This window comes from Peromyscus maniculatus, chromosome 2 (genome assembly GCF_049852395.1).
Source record: "Peromyscus maniculatus bairdii isolate BWxNUB_F1_BW_parent chromosome 2, HU_Pman_BW_mat_3.1, whole genome shotgun sequence".
Classification (NCBI taxonomy): domain Eukaryota; kingdom Metazoa; phylum Chordata; class Mammalia; order Rodentia; family Cricetidae; genus Peromyscus; species Peromyscus maniculatus.
In genome coordinates, this window is record NC_134853.1 from 83,869,350 (window position 1) to 83,884,119 (window position 14,770).

At 41.9% G+C, this 14,770-nt stretch overlaps 1 protein-coding gene across 7 annotated transcripts in view; it reads left to right on the top strand.

Annotated features, from left to right (window-relative positions):
• The window catches only part of Kiaa1958 (KIAA1958 ortholog), a 172,953-nt gene that overhangs the window by 70,673 nt on the left and 87,510 nt on the right, over positions 1-14,770 (top strand). The gene's annotated exons all lie outside the window — the stretch shown is intronic.

A 14,770-nucleotide genomic window follows, 5' to 3' on the forward strand; every position in this document is an offset into this window, starting at 1 on the left:
TAAGACCAGCCAAGCTACATAGCGAGACCCTGTCTCAAAAACTCATAAACAAACAAACAAACAAACAAATTGTGTGTGTGTGTGTGTGTGTGTGTGTGTGTGTGTGTCTGTCTGTCTGTCTGTCTGTCTGTCTGTGTCTCTGTCTGTGTGTGGTGTCAGACCGGAGGTGGCAGACCCCTTGGAGCTGGAGTTGTAGAGAGTTGTAAGCTGCCCGGCGTGGGGCTTGGGACCAAACAGGAGACAATTTGTGAACAGGCCGCCGCATAGCAAGGGGTTCGGCTGCCTACCTCCCTCACCTTCAGTTCTATCTGCACGCTGACCGCTCCTTTCGACAGGTAGCTGGGTATAATCAAAGTCTTTGCTCCATCACACGTGAACACAAGAGAAGCTGGCTTTTCTCCCATGAACGCTCTGGATCAGGAAGTAGTGGGTCTTAGTATATTCTTAGTTTCAGAGGCAGGTACGGATTCTCCCAGTCAACGATATACCCAGTTACCTAATCACTTTCAGGAGGTGGGGGGGGGGGGTTGAGTGAAAGTAAAAGGAGAGAGAGAGAGAGAGAGAGAGAGAGAGAGAGAGAGAGAGAGAGAGAGAGAGAGAGAGAGAGATACCAGTGAATTTATTACAAAAAGTATATGGCTATACAAATGGCCACAAACAGAAGGACAAAGTTGTAGGACTTAGGGTGTAGTCTATGGCAGGGTCACCATACTTCTGCTCTAATGAGCAAGACGGCATATAATTTAGATTTTGCAGATGATGTCTTACAGGTCGTAAGATTACCTTCTGCTGCTCTGTAGGATATCCAGATTTGTTGTAAAATTGTGTAGTCAAGGATAAATGCCAACAATGGATAAACAAACCAGTGGGAATCCATAAACAGGCTCATGTATCTATGATCCTATCAATTAATGGTGCACATCAGTTAGATATCCATATGGAAAAACATTGATGCTAAGCTTATACACTGAAATTCTAAGTAGAATTTTAGATTCAATTTTGTTGTTATTTTGTTTTTTGAGACAGGGTTTCTCTGTGTAGTCCTGGATGTCCTGGAACTCAATCTGTAGACCAGGCTGGCCTTGAACTCACCGAGATCCACCTGCCTTTTGCCTCCAGAGTGCTAGGATTAAAGGCATGTGCCACCTGGCTAGATTTAAATGTTAAGGGTAAAAATAAGTAAATACCCATGAGATGGACGTGCCTGCTTTATGTGATAGGCACAGTATCTTAAATGAGAACAAGAAGCCATAATCATCAAGGAAACATCATAGATAGGACCACTTTGGTATTAGGAACTAACTTGATGCTCGAGAGTGTGATGCAAGCCACAGAGAGGAAGAGGTTAGTTACTTCAGCACTTGTGACTGAAAGTGGGGTTCATGTACAGAGCCTTAGTGGAGTTTGTAGCTAGAGTTTTCCTGCCTTGCCCACAGTCAGGACAAATCTTTGTCACCCGCCAGTCCCACAGCCACTCAGACCCAACCAAGTAAACACAGAGACTTATATTGCATACAAACTGTATGGCCATGGCAGGCTTCTTGCTAACAATTCTTATAGCTTAAATTAATCCATTTCCATAAATCTATACCTTGCCACGTGGCTTGTGGCTTACCGGTGTCTTCACATGCGGCTTGTCATGGCAGCAGCTGGCAGTGTCTCTCTCTCTCCGCCTTCTGCTTCCCAGAATTCTCCTCTCTCCCTGTCCCACCTACCTCCTGCCTGGCCACTGGCCAATCAGTGTTTTATTTATTGACCAATCAGAGCAATTTGATATACAGACCATCCCACAGCAGGAGTTCCTACAGCCAGGTAACACAGATGGTGCTATAGGAAGTACTTTCAGAAATTAAGAAGAGCGTGAGTTCTAGACTAGTTAAGAAGGCTAGGACAGGGAAACCTGGGGGGCGGGGCATGTAGAAGGAGAATCTGTTACCATCCCTAGTGCTGCATAGAAGACATCCCCAAAGTCGGATAAATGGAAGTTTTGTCTTGAATAACACCCAGAGCAAGAAAATGAAAGGAATTGTCCTTCAAATCGAGAAATTTAATAAAAAAAAAAAACCTCTATAGCAACGAGAAAACATGGGAAGAAGTGTAAGAAACTTAACAAAAACAGAGGAAAAGGGAAATGGGGACAATAGAAATAAAAATGAAAGGGAAAGAAAAAACCAGGCTGTATGCGCTGATTAGCAGACTAAACACAAACAGATTGGATCCTCCCATTCAAAGAGAAGTTAAATCAACCTGAGTGTGTGTGGTGGCACACTTGAACTCTGGCACTGAGGTGGCAGGGTGGGTGGATCTGTGAGCTTGAGGCCAGCCTGGCTGTATAGTGAGGCCCTTTCTGGAAGAGATGCTGAGAAGGGGGGAAGTCTTGAGGCACTCCTGGAAGCAAATGAGTTGGAGAAATAAAGAAAACATTAAAACGTACAGAAATTAAAACCAAAGTAAACCCCCATACAGAAAGCAAACAGTAAATTTAGGCTCCCTGCACTTAAAATAGACAGTTCAATCCACAATCATATATGAAATATGCAACATATTAGGCAAAACCAAAACAAGTAAAGGAAAATATGGTAAAATTCCAATATTGCATGTTATTTCTGTGCACTCTTTCAGTGTGGGATCTAGAGGTACTAAATGCAGTCAGTAATTATGATAATATATGGTAGCTGGGCTATATTTGGTACCTACTCCCTTACTTTTGCTTTACATTGTTAAATAGTTGATCTTTCTTTCTAAAACTTATGAGCCTCAGCAAAGTCATTTTTCCCAGTAAGGTATACAAATGACCAATCAGCTTGTAGTCTGCAACAGATTTCAGTGTCCTGGAAATGCAAATCGGAGTGTGCGCTACCTCGTCACAGTCACAGAGTGGCTTTGTGAAAAACAATGTGGAGATCAAAATTGTAAATATTACTCTTAGAAATGTAATACAGTCCTACTGCTGTGGAGACAGTCTGGCCCATTCTTAGAAGGTTGAACTTGGGGTTGCCGTACAGTGCAGGCTCCACTCCTAGGTTATTAATTTCCATGATATTGAAAGCAAACTTGGGACGAGGTGTCAGTACAATGGCTCCGTTGGTATGAGTGCTTGATGCCAAATCTTTTTTGTTGTTTTGAGACAGGGTTTCTCTGCATACCCTGGCTGTCCTGGAACTCACTCTGTAAATCAGGCTGACTTCGAACTCAGAGATCCACCTACCTGTGCCTCTTGAGTGGTGGGATTAAAGGCGTGCACCATCACTGCCAGGCGCTGCCAAGTCTTACACTATGAGTTCAGTCCTCATTTGTGTGTGTGTGTGTGTGCACGCATGTGTACGCGCGTGTGTAAAAACTTGTATGTGGCTGGGGGTGTAGTCATAGGGTACCTGCCTAGCCTGCACAAGGCCCCTGTGTTTAATCCTTAGCATTACATAAAACAAACTTGTATATGCATGATCATAATTGTGTTATTTATAAAATAGAACAGTCAGGGCTGGAGAGATGGCTATAAATAAGAGCACTGGCTACTCTTCCAGATGACCTGAGTTCAGTCCCCAGCACCCACATGGTGGCTCACAACTCAGTAACTTGAGTTCCAGGGGGTCAGTCAGACACACTCTTTGGCTTCCACAGGTACCAGGAACACATGGAGTGTACATACATACATGCAACCAAAACACTTGTACACATAAAATAAAAATAAATAAATCTTGAAAAAAGTCAAAACAGTCTAAATGCCTGCCAACTAATAGGTAAATAAAATGTGGCATCTTTGTTAATGGGATGTTATTTACTTGTAAAGAAGAGTACATACAACAAATGTACCTCTTGAAGATGTGCCAAATGGAAGAATCAAGTCATGAAGGATTACGTACTTCATTTATGTGAGCTAGGGAAAGAAATCTGTAGGCTCTTCAGTGATGAGTGGTAGAATTAAAAGGAAACATTGCCGAGTATAAGAGCTTTCTTTGAAGGGAGACAAAAATACTTACTAACTTAGTTGTTTAGAAATGGTCAAGCTATGTAGCCCAGACTGGCCTGATACCTAAGGTTCTCCTGCCTCAGCTTCCTGAGTGCTGCCATTATAGGTATGCATTGCCATATCTAGCTTAAAGTTTTCCAAAATTGATTGTGGTGATCATTTTGCAAACACACACAACAACAACTATTGAATTATATGCCTGAAATTGGTATATTTATAGTATGTGAAAAAATATGGTATATAAAATATATCTTAATACAGTTGCTATTGACAAAAAAAATGAGTTCTATTTGTTGATTCTGAGTTCACCACTGAATGCTTGAATAAGGATAGCAAGGGCTGTGTGGGATGGTGGTGTAGTCTTGCTGCACATGGGGACCTGAGGTTGGATCCCAGGCAGCCACATAAAAGTCAGCAGTACTGCACCCCCAATGCTAGTGAGGAGGAGCCGGTGGAGACAGGTGGGTCCCCGGGCCTCACTGGCCAGCCAGTCTAGCCGAAACGGTGAGCTCCAGGTTCATTCAGACACCGTGTCTCAAAAATTAAGGTGGAAAAGCAATTGAAGACATTCCCAAATTAACCCCTGGCCTTCACACACTCCCACACAGGAAAGCACAGCTGTGCTTCTATGCTTACATGTGCACCTATGCATAGAATGCATACATATATAAAAGATATAGAAAATATGGTTGACTGTGTTCATAAAACGATAGTACTGCATATGAATATATGTGTGGATGTGACTATATGAACATGTAATAAATATATATGGATACATAAACTAGGCTGCCAATATGGGTCACCCAGATAGGGAAGTCTGTTTGGGCTCTCTGGAGAGACAGTCACTAGAATATGTACACAGGGATATGAGGGGGTGTTTTAGGGATTGGCTCATATGATTATAGCGGCCGCAAAGCCCCATGACCCCTGTATTCAAGCTGGGGACCCTGAGATGCCAGTAGTGTGGCTCTATCCCAGCTGAAAGCCTCAGAACTAGAGAAGCTGATGCAAGTCCCACTTCGGGACTGAAAACTGGACAACCCAGGGGCTGCTGTTTAAGTCCTGGATTCAAAGGCCATAAAGCTTATTTGTGTCCAAAGGCTGGAAATGAAGAGACCAATTTGCCTTCTGTATTTGCTTTTTCCAGACCTGGCTGATGTATGGTTGGAAAAATCCATCTCTATAGAAGTAAGTCAGTTTACCAGATATAAGCAAATATGTTCTTAGCCCTGCTTTTCAGAATGTTCATTTTGTCAATTAAATGTATTAGTTGACTTGCAAGAATACGGTTCTTAAACATATTCAAGGGATATGAGTGCATTTTTATGGATATATTCCTAATGAATCTATTAATATTTATCAGATTTAAAACTGAGTTCTAAGCTTTTCCAATATGGTCAAGAATACAGGCTATGAATATGAATATATGCTGATGAAAACATGAATATATTCTTAGTGAATATATTGATATTCATTAAATTTTAAACTAGATTTTAAAATGTCCCAATATGGTCAAGAACATAGTTCATGAATATGAATATATACTTATAAAAATGTTCATGAATATATTCATGTTCATTAATTTTAAACTGTATTAAAAAAGTTTTCCCAACAGGGCAAAGAAGAATGTATTCATGAATATATTCATAAGGAGGATATATTCATGAATATGATCATTATAAAGAATATATTCACATTTATTGAATATATTCACAAAGAATATATTCATAGGAATGCTAGCTTATCCTAAAACCCTTTGCTTTTTTGCAAACTAAATAGTCTTAAAAGTTGCTGTGAAGCAAAGTAAAATTTTACTGAAATCTTCAAAAAGGATGAAGTTGAATTTGATACATTCAGCAAATTGGTCTGTTGATGAATTGGCTCCTAGCAAATGGCTCTTGCAAATTAATTTAAAGCCCCCTTTCTCAGCATAAAATGAATCATCATTTATTATTGTGTCTACTCTGGGAAAACAAAGGAAGGAAGGGAGGGGATTTTGAACATGGCTGGGTTATGTGAGAACAGCACCAGTGAAATCCTAGGAGAAGGGAGGGCAGGGTCATTTCATGACCTCTAGGTGTGAAGCGCTCGGGTTAATGAGACTGGAATGCCAGGCGGTGCAGTACCAGGTTCCCGTTCCCCCATGACTGTTGATTCAGTGATAAAAAGTGACTTTTGGGGTTAGATGCCTGCATTGAGAGCAAGCTCCATTTACTGGTCCCATAGCTGATCTCCTCCCCTATAATTTACATGTGGTAAAACAGAAATCTGTAAGTTGCTACATCTTACATATGTATGAACTTACATACACACCGTGCAGATCAATTCGGGACACTGCTGTCACCCCACTCCTTCATTCACCCCTTCCTAGGTGCTGCTCAGCCTCAAGAGAGAACCGGACTCCAATTTCTATCATCACAGATTCTTCTGCCACGCACAAATCCATGTGCATGGATTGTGCAATATGTATTCTGAAATGTATTGATAGTGTGTTCTGCTTGTGGTACTAGTGTATGAATACAGAACACTTTTAGTTTGTTCTCCTAATGTGGATTGTTTGCAGTTTTATTTTTTGTTTTGTTTTGTTAATTTATTTTTATTTTATTTTTATTTATTTATTTTTTTTGAGACAGGGTTTCTCTGTGTAACGGAGAGATCCACTTGTCTCTGCCTCCCAAGTGCTTGTCTTAAAGGCATGTGCCACCACTGCCCAGCTGCACAGTTTGCTAAGAATAAGACTACTATTTACATTTTTGTGGGTTTTGTGACACATACACTTATTTCTTAGTGTTTGGTATTTGAAAACACACCAAATAATATATCTTAAGCCTTAGATCTGCTTTGAGACAAATAATAAGAAAAAAAGGAAAATTAATATATATGTATGTATGTATGTATGTATACAAATGTATCCATTTTGCTTTTCCTGTAATTTATTTCACATCTCTAGCTCTTGATCTTGGGTACTTTACTGTTTTGTTGATGGTATTTGGTTGTACTTAGGCACTAAGAACTTTAGTGTAGTTATCATCTGCAAAATTAACACACATTTGAGTTAATTTTACTCAAAGTAGAAGCAAGCTGGGAAGTCACATAGCTTGCTTTGTGTGTTTCTCATGTCATCTTAGTGTCTCAGAAATTCAAAAAAGAGACGCCAAGGCTTTAGACAGTTTGTTTCCTGAGATCCAGTGTGCAATGTTTTGCACAGCTTGTTTCTGCCCTGGGTGAATCGAAGCAGCTTGAAGCCTGGCTTGTGCAAACGCTTGTTGCCAGCAGTATTCCAAATTTCTCAGCCCATTTAAAGACCTAATATTATTAAATCTCCTGACATTTTATGTGTCCCCAAAGTAGCCATCTGTCTACTTCACATACATTTCTAAGCAAAAAATAAATTATTAAATATAAGTGGATATTGAGTTCATTAGACTGTGTATGCCTTAATTACAGATTTTGTGTACAATATTAATTTTCTAATGTTTATACAAAAAATAATATGAATTGTTTATGTTCTTCCTTGGCTTTATCATGAGACTATAACCTTAAGTCTGATTTATATTGTCTGTGCCGTAGTAATTACAGTTTCTGACTAAACATACTTTATTGTATGTAACAGTTGCTAAAGGTTTATATTTTAATGACTAAACATTAGCTTCTTGGAATTAACCTCTTTAATAAGTGATTAATATTTATAAGAAATGTTAGTTGAAAGAGCAGAGTCATATGAACATAGGCTTTTTTGTATAATAGTTTACCTTTTCCCTTAACTAACAAAGGATACGGATGCTAAGCCTTTTGTGTGTATTGCCCTGATAAAGATACCTTTTGTCCTCTATGTACCTAATTTTTTTTTTTTAACAGTAAGTTTCTGTTTCCCAGAGTTCCACATTATATCCCATTTTCTTCTCAGTGCCTATTCCCCCCTGTTTTGGGACATTTTTCTTTTTAATTAACTTTTTCAGTTAGTACACAAAATAATGGATTTTCTTATGACATTTTCATTTGTATTGTTGTTCTTTGCTCACATTTGTTCTCTCGCTGTCCTTCCCAGTCCCTGCTCCCACCTTTTCACTGTTCCTCTGAGCTCTCGTAGATGTATATGTCTGCATACACACGTACACACACACACACACACACACACACACACACACACGTACGTACACACACACACACACACACACACACACACACACAAATTTAGATTCTGCATGTGAGAGAAAACATGCAATGTCTGTCTTTCCGAGTCTTGGTTTATTTGGGTTGCTATAATGATTCTAGTTCTATCTGTTGACTTCAGATAGTATGATTCCATGTCTGTATAGCTGAGGGTGGCCCCATTGTGTGTATGTACCACATTCTCTCATCTGTTGATGAACCTCTGGGCTGGCGCCATTGCTTGGCTTCTGTGAATTAATTAATTCTGCTATAAACATGGAGATGCAAGTGAGGATTAGGATGGCGTACTCTGACTGTCAGAGCCTAGGGCAACCTTCTGTAGCCTAGGTCACCTGACCAAAGTTCTAGGGAGGGGAGAGAAGTGTTCTGTCTCTAAATGGTGAAAACAAGTGCACATGGGTTCGAGATTTGTTGGTAATCATTTGTTACAACACATTTGAACGCTAAGCATCGCTGTTTCACCAGAATGTGAGAGAAAAACCTACCACTTCTTATTTTTTTTTTTTTTTTTTTTTTTTTGGTTTTTCGAGACAGGGTTTCTCTGTGTAGCTTTGCGCCTTTCCTGGAGCTCACTTGGTAGCCCAGGCTGGCCTCGAACTCACAGAAATCCGCCTGGCTCTGCCTCCCGAGTGCTGGGATTAAAGGCGTGCGCCACCACCGCCCGGCCACTTCTTATTTTCTTAAACCTATATAGTAAACAGTGATTAGAGATGCAGGATGGGTTGTCAAACTCTGACAATCTTATTTTTCTACTTATACTAAACACTTCAGGTCTGTGAACAGTATGGGTTGGTTACTTCTAACAATGTAAGCTGATTTAGCTTTAGAGATGAGGATTATAAAGACAAAACCAAAGATCCGGAATTGCCTGAGTCATCATGGGGCTTGTGTGCTGATGGAGCAGTTCCCATCTGGTGAGGACCAGGATTGGTAGTGCGAAGACTATGTGGACACTGGACAGGGTTCAGGAGCATCACTTAAGACGTGTCACATTGTAGCAGTTAGCTTTGGATTAAATCTTTGTTTTGTTTTGTTTTTCGAGACAGGGTTTCTTTTATGTAGCCCTAGCTGTCCTAGAACTCACTCTGTAGATCAGGCTGGCCTTCAACTCAGAGATCTATATACCCCTTCCTCCCAAGTGCTGGTATTAAAAGCATGTGCAACCAACCACCCAGCTTGAATGAAATCTTAACTCCCTTGTTTACTGGGTATGAGCATTCTGACTTTGTTCTCCCCTTTAACATGAAAATAATAACTCCCCACAAAGGTCAGTGTATTACTACATCTAATGTGTTTAGAACAGACCTTGGTGAGACAGTGAGCTCCATGTCAGTTTAGGCCATTACTATTATCTTCATTGTTAACGTCAGTTCTCGGGATCTTCTCGACAACTCAGAAAGGTCAAACACTGCTTAGAAAGATCAAATAGCACCATCACCACAGTATTGATAGTAAGAATCTCTCACTGGGATTGTTTGATTATTAGATCAGTGTGATGCTTTCTGCATAAGACAGAGAACAGCCTTGTTGTTGGACAGCCTTTGCTCACATTATTCACAAGTCATGGTAAATAGTCAAGATATAAGGATAAAATGAGGGTTTCTACATTTATAAAATAACCCGGCATTCAGATGTCATTATACTTTGAGAACTATCAAATACTTTTAAAATAATGTAATTGTGCAGAGTGGTAAGAAAATAGACACATCTGTAAGAGAAGTCTTGTAGATCCACTCTGAAGGTGGTTTGACTAAAGGAATTGAAGAACTCTTATTTTTATTCTGTGTCTAGGCATTTATCACAAAAGGGAGTATATTAAAAATATCTAAGCCAGACGGTGGTGGCGCACGCCTTTAATCCCAGCACTTGGGAGGCAGAGCCAGGCAGATCTCTGAGTTCGAGGCCAGCCTGGGCTACAGAGTGAGTTCCAGGAAAGGTGCAAAGCTACACAGAGAAACCCTGTCTCGAACCCCCCCCCAAAGAAAAAAGAAAAGGAAAGATGAGCTAGGTCTAGAGAGATGGCTCAGTGAACCTAAGTTCTATTCCCAGCATCCACACAGTTCACAGCTGCCTATACCTCCAGCTCCAGATCAACACTCTCTTCTGGCTCCTTGGGTACATACACACACATGCAGACACACATAAATAAAAATAAAATATTTTTTCTTAAAAAAGTTAATATAAAAAGATGTTTATTGTTAAATATATTAGTAAGTGAAATTAAGCTAACAAATCAAATATCAAAAATTCAAGGCCTGGTTAGTTATAGTTAATGTATCATTAAAAATCATGTAGAATTGGGGTGGAGAGATGGCTTAGCAGTTCAAGAGCCATTGCTGCTCTTAGAGAGAGGATCAGGGTTCAGTTCTTGGTAAGGGAGCTTACAACCACCTGTGTAACCTGGCTTCGGAGGACTTGACACCGCTCTGGCCTCTGGGCACTTGCACACACACGTGCATACACAGATACCAGTCTTCGTAAACATTATGTAGAACCATGGTGTTCAAATGCACACTCTTAGTCTTGGCTACTAAGTTGATATAAACACATCAGCCCAAGCCCTCCTGGTCAGTGCATCAGTCTCTAGGGCTGACCTAATGACCAGATGATGTGTTTTCTAACAAGAACCCTAGGTGGTATCAGCCGTCTCATTTGAGAACCACTGTTGCTTGCTCTCAGGTCATCTGCAGTCAGCCAAGTCTAAGGCTTTAGTATCTCTTAAAACCAAATGGAGGGCCCACTAAGAATCAAAGAAAGAATCCAAATCTATAGGAAACCAAGAAAGGAAGAACGAGCGTACACACGTACGTACACACACACACACACACACACACACACACACACACACACACACACAATGGGCAATGGCAAGAAAAAGTACTTTTCCCTCACATTTTCTCCCATTCCCTAATTCCCAGACAAATTAGAGATGGCTTTCTGAAAATGAACACAGATTATCCCCTAAATCAGCGCAGCAGGACCTGGTTTGGACGTGGAAGGTATTGAGGAGCTGCTGCTGGCTGTGTGTACAAAACCTTCAGTTTAGAGCTTACCTCCAGGCAGCGTTTTGAAATGGTATTAAAAATAAGTGAGCTGGGTGGTGGTGTCGCATGCCTTTAAATCCCAGCACTTGGGAGGCAGAGGCAGGTGGATCTCTGCGAGTTCGAGGCCAGCCTGGTCTACAGAGCCAGTTCCAGAACAGCCAGGACTACATAGAAAAACCCTGTCTCAATAAAAACAACAACAAAAAAGTGAATTCGGGCTTGAGAGATTGCTCAGGGGTTGAGAGCATGCATGGCCTGCTCTTCCAGAGGACCTGGGTTTGATTCCATCACTCACATGGCAGCTCACAACTAGAGAACTGTAACTCTAGTTCCAGGGGATCTAGTGACCTCTTTTGGCCTCTGCAGGTACCAGGCATATAGGCAATACACAGACATACTTGCAGGCAAAATGATCATATACATGAAAATAGTTTTTTTAATTAACAAAAAACTTATAAACAGGTGTGGTGGCATACATCTTTAATCCTAGCACTTAGGAGGCAGAGGCAGGTGGATCTCTGTGAGTTCAAGGCCAGCCTGGGCTACAGAGCAAGTTCCAAGACAGCCAGGGCTACACAGAGAAATCCTGTCTCAGAAAAAAACAACAAAAACCACAAACAAACAAACACCCCCCCCCCAAAAAAAAAAACCCACCAAAACCACACAAAACTGTGAAAGTTGACAAAGGGGCAGTGAACTGGTTTGTAGCTTTAGCCACCAGTGAAGTTCCTGAGACGCTGAGCGGACTGGGAAAGCTGGGGGCTGAGGTACAGCTGAGGTTTGTGTCACACTGTGGGTGATCGTAGTGTTTGTCCTCTGGCTTTGTCTCTCAGTGACCCAGTACTGGATTTGTTTATTCTGCTATAACCAAACACGTGAGACTGGGTGGCTTGCTAAGACCAGAGATTTATGTTTGTGTGGGAAGGTTGGGAAGGTAAAGGTGATGGTGCTGTCAGAGTCAGGGTCTGGTGAGGAGGGCTGGCTTCACTGAACTTTGTTTCTTCACCCAGGACTAGAGCAGAACAAAAGCTGCCGAAGTTTGCTGTCTACAAGACACTATTTATGGGGGCTCTGGTTAAGAGCATATATTGTTCTTGCAGAGGACCCAGTTCAATTCCCAGCACCCTCATCAGGCAGCTTACAACTGCTTGTAACTCTAGCTCCAGGGGATGGCCCTAGCCTCAGATACATGCACATATACAGACATACACATAAATAAATAATAATTTTTTTCATTTTAAAAAAAGACACTATTTATGTGGGCTAAACTACGAGTTAGCCTTTTTCTCTGGGGCCTCACCTCTTAGTACTACCACAGTGGAGATTAAGCTTCAGTGTGACTTCAGAGAGGATCACATTCAAACTATACCACCACCACCACGTGAACTTCATGAAACACAGAAAGCTGGGTGAGCTGGTATATTCCTTGTAAGCCCAGAACCCAGGAGGCAGAAGTAAGTGGATCAAGGCCAGCCTGGGCTGCATAGAGGGCTGCATACACACACACCACACACACTTATACACTGTATACACACACACCATACTTATACACTACATAAACACACACCACACACATACACACACACACACACACACACACACACACACACACACCACCACCACCCCACATACACACACATATCACATATACACACACACCTCCCCACCACCACCACACACATACACATGCACATACACACACCACCACCACACACATACACACATCATACCACATTTCCCTTAAGTAGACTTAAGCTGTCTGTTAGATTCTGTCCTTGTGGTTTCAAGGGAGGCCTGCCTGTCTCTTCCTACTCAGTCTGTACCTAGGGCAGGAATCTGTTGCCTTCAAAACCAGGTGGCTACTGGCACAGAAGTTTAAAAAGTTTGCTACTTGCACACAAACACAGAGATAAGTAAACACTTAAACGAAGATGGTGCAGTCTTGAAAGGTTTTTAGCTAGTAACTGCTCCCCTTGGATCCTTGGCCTGTTCCCCTTCTCTTGCCCACTGTATGCTTCATGCATTGACCCGGAAGGAGTGGCCTGTGTTCACAGGTTGGGCAGGAGGTAGTAGCGGGTGGGAGACAATGCAAAGTAGGTCGAGCTGGCAGGTGGACACACAGTGGGTAAACATTTCAAATAAAGGAATTCCTGAGAAGACAGCTGAGCTTGATCAATATTTACTGGTGCTTTGTATGTTCTGGGCGCTGTAGAGGTGATAGACAGCTGTGGGCAACGTGTCTGTCTTATGCTTTGCTTTCAGAAGGGTCACAAAGCAGCAGAACATCTGAGAATGTTCCATCACTGTCCATTCAGAGGGGTATTTTTGTATAAAGATTACCAAGGATGTTTTTAAAAAGTTGTTTGTAGTGGGTGTGGGCACGCACATGCTCAGTGATACAGAGGTCAGAGGACAACTGTCAGAAGCTCATTCTTGCCCTCCACATGCCAAGGCTTCTGTGGCTGTGCTGTATACTCCAGGTCAGCTGCCCAGGAGCTTCCAGGAAATTTCCACTCTTGTCCATGTTGCTCAGATTACAGATGCTGCCACCATATCCTGCTTCTTATGTGGATCCTGGGGTTTGAAGTTTGTATCTTTAACCTCTGAGCCATCCTCTCTGCCCCCAATTCCTGAATCTTAATGAACAAATTTAAAATCTTAACTCTGGGTTTAATCTTAGCAGCCAACAAGATAGTGACACTATTTACTGTGGTGTCTAGGAGACAGATGTTAGGGCAGAGCACATGTATCTGTTGACCAGATCCATAGAGGAACTGGTGAGACAAGAATGCCAGGACCATTTGTGAATAATGGAAATTGGGAGAAATTAGCAGTGGCAATGTAAAATCTGTAGACAGAGAAATCTTCAAATGTAACTGTTAGGTCTCAAACACAGGACAAAATCACTAATACTAACACATCAAATCGGACTCTGGCCTCTAGGTTCTCCCAGCAGCCCTGAGTCCCCACCTGTTAAAGGGTCCTCCTGGCTGGCATACTGCACTCCACCCTAAACTCCATCCCAGGGACTTCCCCCAGCCCCTCTGGTTCCTGTATAACCCAGCCGTTTTGGATCTATGGCCCTTTTGACCCTTTTACCTTTTGGTCTCTTTGCCTCCTGGCCTCTTGTTTCCTGGCTGTAGCTGAAGTTTTCCTGTGTCCCGTCAGTCGGGACAAATCTCTCCCACTCAACATCCCCCAAGTAAACACACAGAGACTTAATATTGCTTATAAACTGTATGGCTGTGGCAGGCTGCTTGCTAACTGTTCTTAAATTAACCCATTTCTATAAATCTCTACCTTGCCATGTGGCTCGTGGCTCACCGGTATCTTACAGCATGCTTCTCATGGCGGCGTCTGGCAGCATCTCCCTGCCTCAGCCTTCTTCCACCCAGCATTCTCCTCTGCTTGTCCTGCTATACTATCCTTCCTGCCTGGCTACTAGCCAATCAGCGGTTTATTTATCAATCAATCATAACAACCTACATTCACAGCATACAGGACATCCCACAGCATCTGGCTCTCCCTTTTCCCCTCTCCTCACATGGTCCTGTCCAGTCTGCTGGTCATGTCCACTATGGAC